The sequence below is a fragment of the Leuresthes tenuis genome, unplaced genomic scaffold, assembly GCF_036924035.1.
Source record: "Leuresthes tenuis unplaced genomic scaffold, fLeuTen1.0.hap1 SCAF_6, whole genome shotgun sequence".
Classification (NCBI taxonomy): Eukaryota; Metazoa; Chordata; class Actinopteri; order Atheriniformes; family Atherinopsidae; genus Leuresthes; species Leuresthes tenuis.
In genome coordinates, this window is record NW_027325360.1 from 29,474,943 (window position 1) to 29,489,382 (window position 14,440).

Genomic DNA, 14,440 nt, shown 5'->3' on the forward strand with positions numbered 1-14,440 from the left:
CGCACCTTTTCTTACCCATTTTTCAGTAATTATGGGTAGACATTCACACCTTCTTGCAGCTGAACACCTCCTCTCCCGCTTATGATCATGTGCAGTTTGATATTCGAAAATTTTCTTTCATGTTTTCTAGCAATTATTGATGGACATTCAGACCGTCTTGCAGCTGAACACCTCCGCTCCCACTTTTGATGGTGTATAGTCGGGCTTTCGAGCCTTTTCCTCCCCGGTTTTTACAAATTATGGTTGGACATTCAGACCTTCTTGCAGCCGAAAACCTCCACTCCCTCTTTTGATCATACATTGTCGGACATTCGCACCTTTTCTTACCCGCTTTTTACAAACCATGGTCGGACTTTCACACCTTTTAGTAGCCGAACTAATCCGCTCCCGCTATTGATTGTGTACAGTCGGGTATTTTAACCTTTTCTTACCCGCTTTTTACCAACTATGGTTGGACATTCACACCTTCTTACAGCAGAACACCTCCGCTCCCTGTTTTGATTATGTAAGGTTTGACATTCGCACCTTCTCTCACTCGCCTTTTACTATGGTCGGCCATTCACAGCTTCCTCTCCACCATACTTGTATGGTGGGATATTCACACCCACCTGCATCCGAAGACCTCCGCCCCCACTTTTGTTGATATTTAGTCGGTCATTCGCACCTTACCCGCTTTTGGCAAACTATGGCCTTCTTGCAGCCAAACACCTCTGATCTCGCTTTTGATGATGTAAGGTTGGACATTCAGACCTTGCTTCACCTGCTTTTCACCAAATATAGTCGGACATTCACACCTTCTTGCAGCCGAACACTTCCGCTCCACCTTTTAGTGTTCTATCACACCTTTTTTTCACCGCATTTTATACATTATGGTTGGAAATTTTCAACCACTCTCATCCGAAGACCTCTCCCCCCGCTTTTGTTAATATATTTGAACTTTAGTCGGACATTCAAACCTTCTTGCAGCTGAACCACCTCTGCTCCCTGTTTTGATCATATATGGTCTGGCAATACTACCTTTTCTTACCCGTTTGTGAGTAATTATGGCTGGACATTCACACCTACTTGCAGCCGAACACAACCTCTCTCGCTTTTGATGATGTATGGACCGGCATTCTTACCTTTTCTAACACATTTTTCAGCAATTATGGTCGGAGATTCACACCTACTCAAAGCCGAACAACTCCGCTCCCGCATTTGATGGTGTATAGTCGGGCATTCTCACCCTTTCTCATCAGCTTTTTCCAAATTATGATCTGACATTCACCCCTATTTGCAGTCGAACAGCTCTGCTCCCGCTTTTGATTATGTATGGTTGGATATTCGAACCTTTTCTTAACTGCTTTTTACAAACTTTGGTTGGACGTTCACACCTTCTTGTAGCCGAACACATGCACTCCTGCTTTTGATGATGTATGGTTGGGCATTGGCACCTTTTTTTACCCATTTTCCAGGTATTATGGGTGGACATTCACACCTTCTTGCAGCTGAACACCTCCTCTCCCACTTATGATCATGTGTGGTTTGATTTTCGAAAATTTTCTTTCATGTTTTCTAGCAATTATTGATGGACATTTAGACCTTCTTGCAGCTGAACACCACCTCTCCCGATTTTGATGATGTATGGACCGGCATTTTTACCTTTTCTAACACATTTTTCAGCAATTATGGTTGGAGATTCACACCTACTCACAGCCGAACAACTCCGCTACCGCATTTGATGGTGTATAGTCGGGCATTCTCACCCTTTCTCATCAGCTTTTTGCAAATTATGATCTGACATTCACACCTACTTCCAGTCGAACAGCTCTGCTCCCGCTTTTGATTATGTTTGGTTAGATATTCGAACCTTTTCTTAACTGCTTTTTACAAACTTTGGTCGGACGTTCACAATATCTTGCAGCCGAACACCTCCGCTTCCGCTCTTGATGGTGTATATTCGGGCATACGAACCTTTTCTTACCCGCTTTTTACAAACCAAGGTCGGACTTTCACACCTTCTCTTAGCTGAACAACTCCGCTCCCTCTTTTGATTGTGTACAGTCGGGTAATTTAACCTTTTATTACCCGCTTTTTACCATCTATGGTCGGACATTCACACCGTCTTACAGCGGAACACCTCCGCTCCCTCTTTTGATGATGTATGGTTAGGCATTCGTGCAGTTTGATATTCGAAAATTTTCTTTCATGTTTTCTAGCAATTATTGATGGACATTCAGACCGTCTTGCAGCTGAACACCTCCGCTCCCACTTTTGATGGTGTATAGTCGGGCTTTCGAGCCTTTTCTTCCCCGGTTTTTACAAATTATGGTTGGACATTCAGACCTTCTTGCAGCCGAAAACCTCCACTCCCTCTTTTGATCATACATTGTCGGGCATTCGCACCTTTTCTTACCCGCTTTTTACAAACCATGGTCGGACTTTCACACCTTTTAGTAGCCGAACAACTCCGCTCCCGCTATTGATTGTGTACAGTCGGGTATTTTAACCTTTTCTTACCCGCTTTTTACCAACTATGGTTGGACATTCACACCTTCTTACAGCAGAACACCTCCGCTCCCTGTTTTGATTATGTATGGTTTGACATTCGCACCTTCTCTCACCCGCCTTTTACTATGGTCGGCCATTCACAGCTTCCTCTCCACCATACTTGTATGGTGGGATATTCACACCCACTTCCATCCGAAGACCTCCGCCCCCACTTTTGTTGATATTTAGTCGGTCATTCGCACCTTACCCGCTTTTGGCAAACTATGGCCTTCTTGCAGCCGAACACCTCTGATCTCGCTTTTGATGATGTAAGGTTGGGCATTCAGACCTTGCTTCACCTGCTTTTCACCAAATATAGTCGGACATTCACACCTTCTTGCAGCCAAACGCTTCCGCTTTTAGTGTTCTATGAGGCATTCACATATTTTTTTTCACCGTATTTTATAGATTATGGTTGGAAATTCTCACCCACTCTCATCCGAAGACCTCTCCTCCCGCTTTTGTTAATATATAGTCGGGCATTCGAACCTTTTCTTACCCGCTTTTTACAAATTATGGTCGAACATTCACTCCTACTTGCAGCTGAATACTTCCGCTCCACCTTTTAGGTATGTATGGTTGGCATTTGCACCTCTTTTTATACTGATTGCTGAAGATTAAGTTGTTCTTTCTCAAACTACAAATTTTTTTTAATTGTTGAAACTTGATTTGAAGTGGATAAATAAGGAGGACAAACAGTTTTAAGTCAGGCTGATAGAAGGAATTAATTTTATAGCAAAATCTGTATTTCGTCATATGTCGAGAGATGCTTATTGCTGAAGAAGTTCTTTCTCATTCTACAAAGTACAACGTTGTTTATCGTTGAAACTTGATTAGACATGAATAAATATGAAGGACAAAGCAGTCTTAACTTGGTTTGAGTTAATGAATTCGTTTTATAGGAGAATCCGAATTCGTGCATAACTCATAAAATAGAGCTTATTTTCGGATTCCTGAAGAATGAGTCTGGTTCTTTCTCATAATACAAAGTTTGTTGTTTATTGTTGAAACTTCATCAGAAGTGAAGAAATAAATGAATGCCTATCAATAAATGTGGGATCTAAACTCTAGTGCTTCCTCTAAAATAATTTCCTTTCTCAATTTAGAAATGTGTGTGTGTAAGTCACAACACCCGTGACACCAAAACGGCTTTCTTTTCTCTACACTCTGCACTATGAGCACACACACCAAATCAGAAAGGCTTTTTTCTCTCTTTTCTACATTATGGACTGTGGGGACACAAAACCGCTCTCTCTCTTTTTTTTTTTTATTGTGTGCCAGGGCGTTGTCTCACGTATTAGATTATGCTTAAGATACGAATGGGTTTATCAGTCACATCAGAATCCATACATACTGATCCTCCCGTAATAAAATGGTCGGATCTTATCAAACACACTTTGTTTCTTGTGACAATCAAGTCAGCAAAACAGCGTATACACGTCAAGACACTGAATCAAGTTTGCCACAAGAACTCATAAGTTTGGCAGTATTGCTCTGCCGTCAGCAATCATACACCCATTTTATTTTCGTGAGACATGTGCAAGCACCTGTTCATCTACTGTTCTATCACTATGAATTAGTGATCTATTATCAATAAGGATACTTCTACAACTACTATCAAAGTATGTCCAGACTTCTTATGTTGTCAGTTGCTATATATGAATAAGTGGGTAGCTACTGACAAGCATTAAGCATGTCACACAGCCCAAACATATAACATTTCAGGACACACCACACAGTTAACAACCACAGTGAAGCGTGTCAAAGCCCAAACATGTAACATTCAACAGGACACTTACACAACACATTCAAATCAAACAGGCAGACAACATACAAGAACATATACCCCAGCCGGCATTGCTCCCTGCCTATTTTCGTACAGCACACTATGTGTGCGCACACCTTTATTCACAAACTCTTCAACTTATACTCTTTTACCGAAGCTGCTACAACTCGATTGGCCGAATACCCTTTGATCCTATTTCGGTGAATTTGACATCTGCCTTACATATAACAGATTAGCGGTTTAGCAGTTTTAATTTAGTTTGAGTGAAGGAATTCATTTTATAGCAAAATCCGAAATCGTGAAGAACTCATGAAAGTAAGCTTATTCTCGGATTCCTGAAACTTTAGATTTGCTCTTTCTTTTACTGCAAAGTACAACGTTGTTTTTTTTGTTTAAATCTTTCTAGACATGGTAAATATTAAGGACAAAGCAGTTTTCACATAGTTTGAGTGAAGGAATTCATTTTATAGATAAAATCCCAAGAGTCTGCTGAGAAAAGAGAGTGAATGCGAAGTAGACTTTAACACGGCTATGGGAGCGAGCCGAGTGTGGGCTAACCGGGAGAATTGCTTGAAAGAAACGCGACACCGAATGAGCGGTCAGAACAAAGCCTCAATACGGGATTCTCGTGGTGTTTTTGTTGCTGCCTTGTCTTTTGCATAGAGTAAAAGACAAGGCAGCCATCAAATAGGGCCCGATTGTTCCTACTTGGTCAGCCGAGGAGCAAGGGGGGGGGGGGGGGGGGGGGGGGGGGGGGGGCAAGCGTCTCAACCAAGCAAAGCTCACCATGGGGAAGGTGGCTATACCAACTAGCCTGTACTAGCCTCGTACTCTGGTTTCTCTTCATAACATACAAGTCTTTCGCCTTTTACTAAAGACTTCCGTGGAGAGCAGCACTAATGAGTTGTTTCTATTATTGGCAGGCTTTACCTTTGCGGGTGAAGCCCTTTCTGTCTGTGCAAAAGAAATCTTGCTACTTTGCAGAGTGACTTCTCTGAGTAGAGTCGCCTTACTTGTTGCGACTGTGCCGATGTTCGAAGCTGGAGTGCAAAGTTGTTGCTTGAATGGTGCTTGCTGGAGCATGCGGGAGTGCAAAGTTATACCATTTAAAAGGGCTGAAGAGTGCTCAGTGCAGCGGGTGGGCGGAGGTGCAACGTGACACTCTGGCCACCTATGGCCATAAAAAGAACACTGCTACAAGTGCGCATTGTGCCAGCAAGGGCCCTCGGACCTGAAACAGTGGACAGTTATCGCTTCTCGGCCTTTTGGCTAAGATCAAGTGTAGTATCTGTTCTTATCAGTTTAATATGTCCTCTATACGAGGACAACATATTAAATGGATTTTTAAGAATAGGAGTTGAAAAAGAAGCTTGCTCCGTTCACTCCAAGCCTCGACCCGGTACTGCAGTGCCGCTGGGAACGGTGCGCTCTCCTCTGCTCTTGTGAAAAAGCAAACAGCGGTGCAGGATGGAAGTTTCAGGGAGCCCAAGATGAAACTTTCTTTTAATCTGCTGAGAAAAGAGAGTGAATGCGAAGTGGACTTTAACACGGCTCTGGGAGCGAGCCGAGTGCGGGCTAACCGGGAGAATTGCTTGAAAGAAACGCGACACCGAATGAGTGGTCAGAACAAAGCCTCAATACGGTGTTCCCGTGGTGTTTGTGGCTGCCTTGTCTTTTGCACAGAGTAAAAGACAAGGCAGCCATCGAATAGATTGTTTCTACTTGGTCAGCCGAGGAGCAGGGGGGGGGGGGGGGCAAGCGTCTCAACCAAGCAAAGCTCACCAAGTAGGAACAATCGGGCCCTTTTCGATGGCTGCAACACCTGAAAGAGATATTGATGCGAGACCCGATCAAATGCTTTTTCAAAGTCTAAATTTAAGATGACAAGCCGGGTGTTTCTGTCTCTAGCGTAATCAATGATGTCTCGAATCAGTACGAGGCTGTCGGTGAGTTGTCTCCCTGAGATGGCACAAGTTTGGTCTGGGTGAATTACCTCCTCTAAAACAGAGGACATCCGTGTCGCTAAAACCTTGCTAAAAAGTTTACAGTCAAAGTTTAAAAGTGTGATGGGCCTCCAATTCTTTAGGTCAGTCTTATCATTTTTTTTATAAAGTAGAGTCACTATTCCCACTCTAAAACTGTCAGGCAGTCGGTCGAGTTTTTCAAAATCTTTAAAAACATCTAAAATGTCTGATGATAAAAGGTCCCAATAGGTCAGATAGAATTCTGCAGGAAGCCCGTCTAAACCCGGAGCTCGACTTCTCTTAAAACCTGTTAGGCATTTTTTTAACTCTAAAGCAGTAAAATTCTGTGTCAAGTGTGCATTCTCTTTTACGGTTTTGTCAACGAATTTTAAGATTTCTGCCGATGTTTCCAAGTGCACTGGTTTCTCTTTGTACATGTTACTATAAAAGGTATGTACAGTTTCAATCATCTCTTGTGTGGATTTTGTTAAAAACCCATCTTCTCTTTTTAGATTTTGAATACACTCCTTTTTATTTATAACTTTCTTTATTTTTCACCTTCCTCAATTTCCTGCTCCCTGCTTCTTACAAAAATTCCTTTACTCTTTATTTCTGCTGAAACTGACATTTCCTTTTTGACATCTTTGATTTCTTCTTTAAAGTCTATGCCACACTGATTTAGTTTAAAGTAGCGCTGTAAGCGTTTATGTAGTCCCATCATACATCTATTCTCTTTCCTTTTTTTACGTTTACCTTGCTGTTTAAAAAAAGTCTGGGTCGTTTCCTTCACCATTTCCCACCATTGTGCATGTGTTTCGTAGAGGTCTTGAAGGGTCTGCCACTCTTTATAACATTCCCTGTACTGACTGACTATGATTTCATCCTCCAACAGGGAACAGTTGAGTTTCCACAGACCACTTCCTACCGTCACACCAGAAGGGGGTGAAAGGGTGCAGGAGAGCATAAGGTGGTCTGAAAAGAAAACAGGGGTTAATCTAACATCAGTGGGTGGGCAATCTCTAGTAAAGAAATAATCAATGCGAGAGGCTCTGGTGCCATCATGACTAAACCAGGTGAAGCCCTCCTCTCTGGGATGCATGGTTTTAAAACAGTCAGTAAGCTTAAAATCCCTGCATATGCCCTGAAGTAAAATCGAAGTCTTATCCACTTTAAAATCTACCCCTGCTCTTTTTCTATCTTTCCTGCTCAAGATACAGTTAAAATCCCCTCCTACAACTAAAGGTACTTGCCCTAGCATGTAAAGCTGTATATCTTCTAAAAGGTCATACCTTTCATTTTTTCCATTGAAACCATAAATATTTAAGAGGTTAAAGTCTTGCCCCATAAAATTCAAGTGTGCTAAAAGTGCCCGTCCGTCTCTCACCACTGTGCTACCTTTCACCATAACATGCGGATTTTTAATTAGAATGGCCACACCATCATTTTTATTTTGATTTGAGCCACTCCATATCGATAAATGGGGCCACATTTCCTCCCATTGTCTATGGTTTTTTAAAAAAGGTAGTCCACATTCTTGTATTAAAAACACATCTGATTTTATGGAGTCTAAGAAGGATAAAATACTCTGGGCTCTTGTCTTTGATTTCACACTTCTCACATTTAGTGTTGAGAAGGTGAGAACCATTAAAAGCATAAAGGAAAGTAGGTATGTCATTTTCGTTTTTCTAAGTTATCAAAACAAATTACACACAGGTTATTTCTTGGGAAACTAGCTCTTCCTTCATTTCTTTAGGTGAAAAGTGAGTAGGGTGATCTATATTTCCTTTTCGGACTCTCGGTGTTGGCCTCTGACGCAATGTTGCATTTAACTTTGAGTCCCTGGGGGTTGATTGCAGAGCTGAAGTTAAAAAGGAGACCTCATTTGGTGAGTCGGAGGGGAAGACTCTAGGTTCTTCCACTGAAGAACTGTCTGAAAGGGACCTAACCCTTCCCCTCTTCTCTGATACAACTGGGGAATCAGAGGCTCAGATGCCGTCCTCTTTGGCTGTTGACCTTCGGGGAGGTGAGTATCTTCACTAGACTCACCTGTCTGCTCTTCCTCCTCATTTAGCGTAGCTCCACCCTCTGCCTGTGAATTCTCACAGACTTCAACACTGAGTGGTGAGGCCTCTACAGACCCCTCCCCTTTTTGCTCCTCACTTCCAATCCAAGCTTTTGGCGGGAAGTTTGAATTTATTGGGTCAACCTCTTCACTTTGTTCACCAACTGCCCCCTTTGGTCCTTCTCTTTGTTGGCTTGACTGTGGCTTTACCGTCTTTAATTTGTTGGCAAAAGATTTAGGGCAATCTCTGAAGAGGTGATTTAATTCTCCACAGAGATTACATTTCCTGCCATTTGGACACTCTCCAAAAGTTTGCCCAATTTCTCTGCTCTTCCCACATAACACCTTGGTACAAGCCTCAACCAGGTGCCCATGCTCACCACACTTGCGGCAGAACTTGGGCTGCCCCTGGTAGTGGATGTAACCTCGGTTTTCAAGGTGGCCAGAGTGTCGCCCACCCGCTGCACTGAGCACTCTTCAGCCCTTTTAAATGGTATAACTTTGCACTCCCGCACGCTCCAGCAAGCACCATTCAAGCAACAACTTTGCACTCCAGCTTCGAACATCGGCACAGTCGCAACAAGTAAGGCGACTCTACTCAGAGAAGTCACTCTGCACAGTAAGAAGATTTCTTTTGCACAGACAGAAAGGGCTTCACCCGCAAAGGTAAAGCCTGCCAAAAATAGAAACAACTCATTAGTGCTGCTCTCCACAGAAATCTTTAGTAAAAGGCAAAAGACTTGTACGTTATGAAGAGAAACCAGAGTACGATTATCCGTCACTGCGGGAGCAGGGCATCAGGCTAGTTGGCATAGCCACCTTCCCCATGGTGAGCTTTGCTTGGTTGAGACGCTTGCTCCCCCCCCCCCTGCTCCTCGGCTGACCAACTAGGAACAATCGGGCCCTATTCGATGGCTGCCTTGTCTTTTACTCTGTGCAAAAGACAAGGCAGCAACAAAAACACCACGAGAATCCCGTATTGAGGCTTTGTTCTGATCGCTCATTCGGTGTCGCGTTTCTTTCAAGCAATTCTCCCGGTTAGCCCACACTCGGCTCGCTCCCATAGCCGTGTTAAAGTCTACTTCGCATTCACTCTCTTTTCTCAGCAGACTCTTGGGATTTTATCTATAAAATGAATTCCTTCACTCAAACTATGTGAAAACTGCTTTGTCCTTAATATTTACCATGTCTAGAAAGATTTAAACAAAAAAAACAACGTTGTACTTTGCAGTAAAAGAAAGAGCAAATCTAAAGTTTCAGGAATCCGAGAATAAGCTTACTTTCATGAGTTCTTCACGATTTCGGATTTTGCTATAAAATGAATTCCTTCACTCAAACTAAATTAAAACTGCTAAACCGCTAATCTGTTATATGTAAGGCAGATGTCAAATTCACCGAAATAGGATCAAAGGGTATTCGGCCAATCGAGCTGTAGCAGCTTCGGTAAAAGAGTATAAGTTGAAGAGTTTGTGAATAAAGGTGTGCGCACACATAGTGTGCTGTACGAAAATAGGCAGGGAGCAATGCCGGCTGGGGTATATGTTCTTGTATGTTGTCTGACTGTTTGATTTGAATGTGTTGTGTAAGTGTCCTGTTGAATGTTACATGTTTGGGCTTTGACACGCTTCACTGTGGTTGTTAACTGTGTGGTGTGTCCTGAAATGTTATATGTTTGGGCTGTGTGACATGCTTAATGCTTGTCAGTAGCTACCCACTTATTCATATATAGCAACTGACAACATAAGAAGTCTGGACATACTTTGATAGTAGTTGTAGAAGTATCCTTATTGATAATAGATCACTAATTCATAGTGATAGAACAGTAGATGAACAGGTGCTTGCACATGTCTCACGAAAATAAAATGGGTGTATGATTGCTGACGGCAGAGCAATACTGCCAAACTTATGAGTTCTTGTGGCAAACTTGATTCAGTGTCTTGACGTGTATACGCTGTTTCGCTGACTTGATTGTCACAAGAAACAAAGTGTGTTTGATAAGATCCGACCATTTTATTACGGGAGGATCAGTATGTATGGATTCTGATGTGACTGATAAACCCATTCGTATCTTAAGCATAATCTAATACGTGAGACAACGCCCTGGCACACGATAAAAAAAAAAAAGAGAGAGAGCGGTTTTGTGTCCCCACAGTCCATAATGTAGAAAAGAGAGAAAAAAGCCTTTCTGATTTGGTGTGTGTGCTCATAGTGCAGAGTGTAGAGAAAAGAAAGCCGTTTTGGTGTCACGGGTGTTGTGACTTACACACACACATTTCTAAATTGAGAAAGGAAATTATTTTAGAGGAAGCACTAGAGTTTAGATCCCACATTTGTTGATAGGCATTCATTTATTTCTTCACTTCTGATGAAGTTTCAACAATAAACAACAAACTTTGTATTATGAGAAAGAACCAGACTCATTCTTCAGGAATCCGAAAATAAGCTCTATTTTATGAGTTATGCACGAATTCGGATTCTCCTATGAAACGAATTCATTAACTCAAACCAAGTTAAGACTGCTTTGTCCTTCATATTTATTCATGTCTAATCAAGTTTCAACGATAAACAACGTTGTACTTTGTAGAATGAGAAAGAACTTCTTCAGCAATAAGCATCTCTCGACATATGACGAAATACAGATTTTGCTATAAAATTAATTCCTTCTATCAGCCTGACTTAAAACTGTTTGTCCTCCTTATTTATCCACTTCAAATCAAGTTTCAACAATTAAAAAAAATTTGTAGTTTGAGAAAGAACAACTTAATCTTCAGCAATCAGTATAAAAAGAGGTGCAAATGCCAACCATACATACCTAAAAGGTGGAGCGGAAGTATTCAGCTGCAAGTAGGAGTGAATGTTCGACCATAATTTGTAAAAAGCGGGTAAGAAAAGGTTCGAATGCCCGACTATATATTAACAAAAGCGGGAGGAGAGGTCTTCGGATGAGAGTGGGTGAGAATTTCCAACCATAATCTATAAAATACGGTGAAAAAAAATATGTGAATGCCTCATAGAACACTAAAAGCGGAAGCGTTTGGCTGCAAGAAGGTGTGAATGTCCGACTATATTTGGTGAAAAGCAGGTGAAGCAAGGTCTGAATGCCCAACCTTACATCATCAAAAGCGAGATCAGAGGTGTTCGGCTGCAAGAAGGCCATAGTTTGCCAAAAGCGGGTAAGGTGCGAATGACCGACTAAATATCAACAAAAGTGGGGGCGGAGGTCTTCGGATGGAAGTGGGTGTGAATATCCCACCATACAAGTATGGTGGAGAGGAAGCTGTGAATGGCCGACCATAGTAAAAGGCGGGTGAGAGAAGGTGCGAATGTCAAACCATACATAATCAAAACAGGGAGCGGAGGTGTTCTGCTGTAAGAAGGTGTGAATGTCCAACCATAGTTGGTAAAAAGCGGGTAAGAAAAGGTTAAAATACCCGACTGTACACAATCAATAGCGGGAGCGGAGTTGTTCGGCTACTAAAAGGTGTGAAAGTCCGACCATGGTTTGTAAAAAGCGGGTAAGAAAAGGTGCGAATGCCCGACAATGTATGATCAAAAGAGGGAGTGGAGGTTTTCGGCTGCAAGAAGGTCTGAATGTCCAACCATAATTTGTAAAAACCGGGGAAGAAAAGGCTCGAAAGCCCGACTATACACCATCAAAAGTGGGAGCGGAGTTGTTCAGCTGCAAGACGGTCTGGATGTCCATCAATAATTGCTAGAAAACATGAAAGAAAATCTTCGAATATCAAACTGCACATGATCATAAGCGGGAGAGGAGGTGTTCAGCTGCAAGAAGGTGTGAATGTCTACCCATAATTACTGAAAAATGGGTAAGAAAAGGTGCGAATGCCTAACCATACATCATCAAAAGAGGGAGCGGAGGTGTTCCGCTGTAAGACGGTGTGAATGTCCGACCATAGATGGTAAAAAGCGGGTAAGAAAAGGTTAAATTACCCGACTGTACACAATCAAAAGAGGGAGCGGAGTTGTTCAGCTAAGAGAAGGTGTGAAAGTCCGACCTTGGTTTGTAAAAAGCGGGTAAGAAAAGGTTCGTATGCCCGAATATACACCATCAAGAGCGGAAGCGGAGGTGTTCGGCTGCAAGATATTGTGAACGTCCGACCAAAGTTTGTAAAAAGCAGTTAAGAAAAGGTTCGAATATCTAACCAAACATAATCAAAAGCGGGAGCAGAGCTGTTCGACTGGAAGTAGGTGTGAATGTCAGATCATAATTTGCAAAAAGCTGATGAGAAAGGGTGAGAATGCCCGACTATACACCATCAAATGCGGTAGCGGAGTTGTTCGGCTGTGAGTAGGTGTGAATCTCCAACCATAATTGCTGAAAAATGTGTTAGAAAAGGTAAAAATGCTGGTCCATACATAATCAAAATCGGGAGAGGTGGTGTTCAGCTGCAAGAAGGTCTAAATGTCCATCAATAATTGCTAGAAAACATGAAAGAAAATTTTCGAAAATCAAACCACACATGATCATAAGTGGGAGAGGAGGTGTTCAGCTGCAAGAAGGTGTGAATGTCCACCCATAATACCTGAAAAATGGGTAAAAAAAAGTGCGAATGCCCAACCATACATCATCAAAAGCAGGAGTGCATGTGTTCGGCTACAAGAAGGTGTGAACGTCCAACCAAAGTTTGTAAAAAGCAGTTAAGAAAAGGTTCGAATATCCAACCATACATAATCAAAAGCGGGAGCAGAGCTGTTCGACTGCAAGTAGGTGTGGATGTCAGATCATAATTTGCAAAAAGCTGATGAGAAAGGGTGAGAATGCCCGACTATACACCATCAAATGCGGTAGCGGAGTTGTTCGGCTGTGAGTAGGTGTGAATCTCCAACCATAATTGCTGAAAAATGTGTTAGAAAAGGTAAAAATGCCGGTCCATACATAATCAAAATCGGGAGAGGTGGTGTTCAGCTGCAAGAAGGTCTAAATGTCCATCAATAATTGCTAGAAAACATGAAAGAAAATTTTCGAAAATCAAACCACACATGATCATAAGTGGGAGAGGAAGTGTTCAGCTGCAAGAAGGTGTGAATGTCCACCCATAATACCTGAAAAATGGGTAAAAAAAGGTGCGAATGCCCAACCATACATCATCAAAAGCAGGAGTGCATGTGTTCGGCTACAAGAAGGTGTGAACGTCCAACCAAAGTTTGTAAAAAGCAGTTAAGAAAAGGTTCGAATATCCAACCATACATAACCAAAAGCGGGAGCAGAGCTGTTCGACTGCAAATAGGGGTGAATGTCAGATCATAATTTGGAAAAAGCTGATGAGAAAGGGTGAGAATGCCCGACTATACACCATCAAATGCGGGAGCGGAGTTGTTCGGCTTTGAGTAGGTGTGAATCTCCGACCATAATTGCTGAAAAATGTGTTAGAAAAGGTAAGAATGCCGGTCCATACATCATCAAAAGCGAGAGAGGTTGTGTTCGGCTGCAAGTAGGTGTGAATGTCCAGCCATAATTACTCACAAACGGGTAAGAAAAGGTAGTATTGCCAGACCATATATGATCAAATATATGATCATAAGCGGGAGAGGAGGTGTTCCGCTCTAAGACGGTGTGAATGTCCGACAATAGTTGGTAAAAAGCGGGTAAGAAAAGGTTAAAATACCCGACTGTACACAATCAATAGCGGGAGCGGAGGTTTTCGGCTACTAAAAGGTGTGAAAGTCCGATCCTGGTTTGTAAAAAGCGGGTAAGAAAAGGTTCGAATGCCCGAACATACACCATCAAAAGAGGGAGCGGAGGTGTTCGGCTGTAAGACGGTGTGAATGTCCGATCATAGTTGGTAAAAAGCGGGTAAGAAAAGGTTAAAATACCCGACTGTACACAATCAAAAGAGGGAGCGGAGTTGTTCAGCTAAGAGAAGGTGTGAAAGTCCGACCATGGTTTGTAAAAAGCGGGTAAGAAAAGGTTCGTATGCCCGAATATACACTATCAAAACCGGAAGCGTAGGTGTTCGGCTGCAAGAAGGTGTGAACGTCCGACCAAAGTTTGTAAAAAAGCAGTTAAGAAAAGGTTCGAATATCTAACCAAACATAATCAAAAGCGGATGAGAAGGTGTTCGACTGCAAGTAGGTGTG

At 42.3% G+C, this 14,440-nt stretch overlaps 3 non-coding genes across 3 annotated transcripts; 2 read left to right on the top strand and 1 right to left on the bottom strand.

Annotated features, from left to right (window-relative positions):
• Positions 1-5,142: 5,142 nt before the first annotated feature.
• Positions 5,143-5,256, top strand: LOC140310538 (U5 spliceosomal RNA). The gene has a single exon (XR_011916597.1). It is a non-coding gene; the product is annotated as a U5 spliceosomal RNA (small nuclear RNA).
• A 308-nt stretch (positions 5,257-5,564) lies between these two features.
• LOC140310392 (U2 spliceosomal RNA) lies at positions 5,565-5,748 on the top strand. The gene has a single exon (XR_011916468.1). It is a non-coding gene; the product is annotated as a U2 spliceosomal RNA (small nuclear RNA).
• A 3,248-nt stretch (positions 5,749-8,996) lies between these two features.
• Positions 8,997-9,110, bottom strand: LOC140310697 (U5 spliceosomal RNA). The gene has a single exon (XR_011916743.1). It is a non-coding gene; the product is annotated as a U5 spliceosomal RNA (small nuclear RNA).
• Between the last annotated feature and the right edge of the window lie 5,330 nt (positions 9,111-14,440).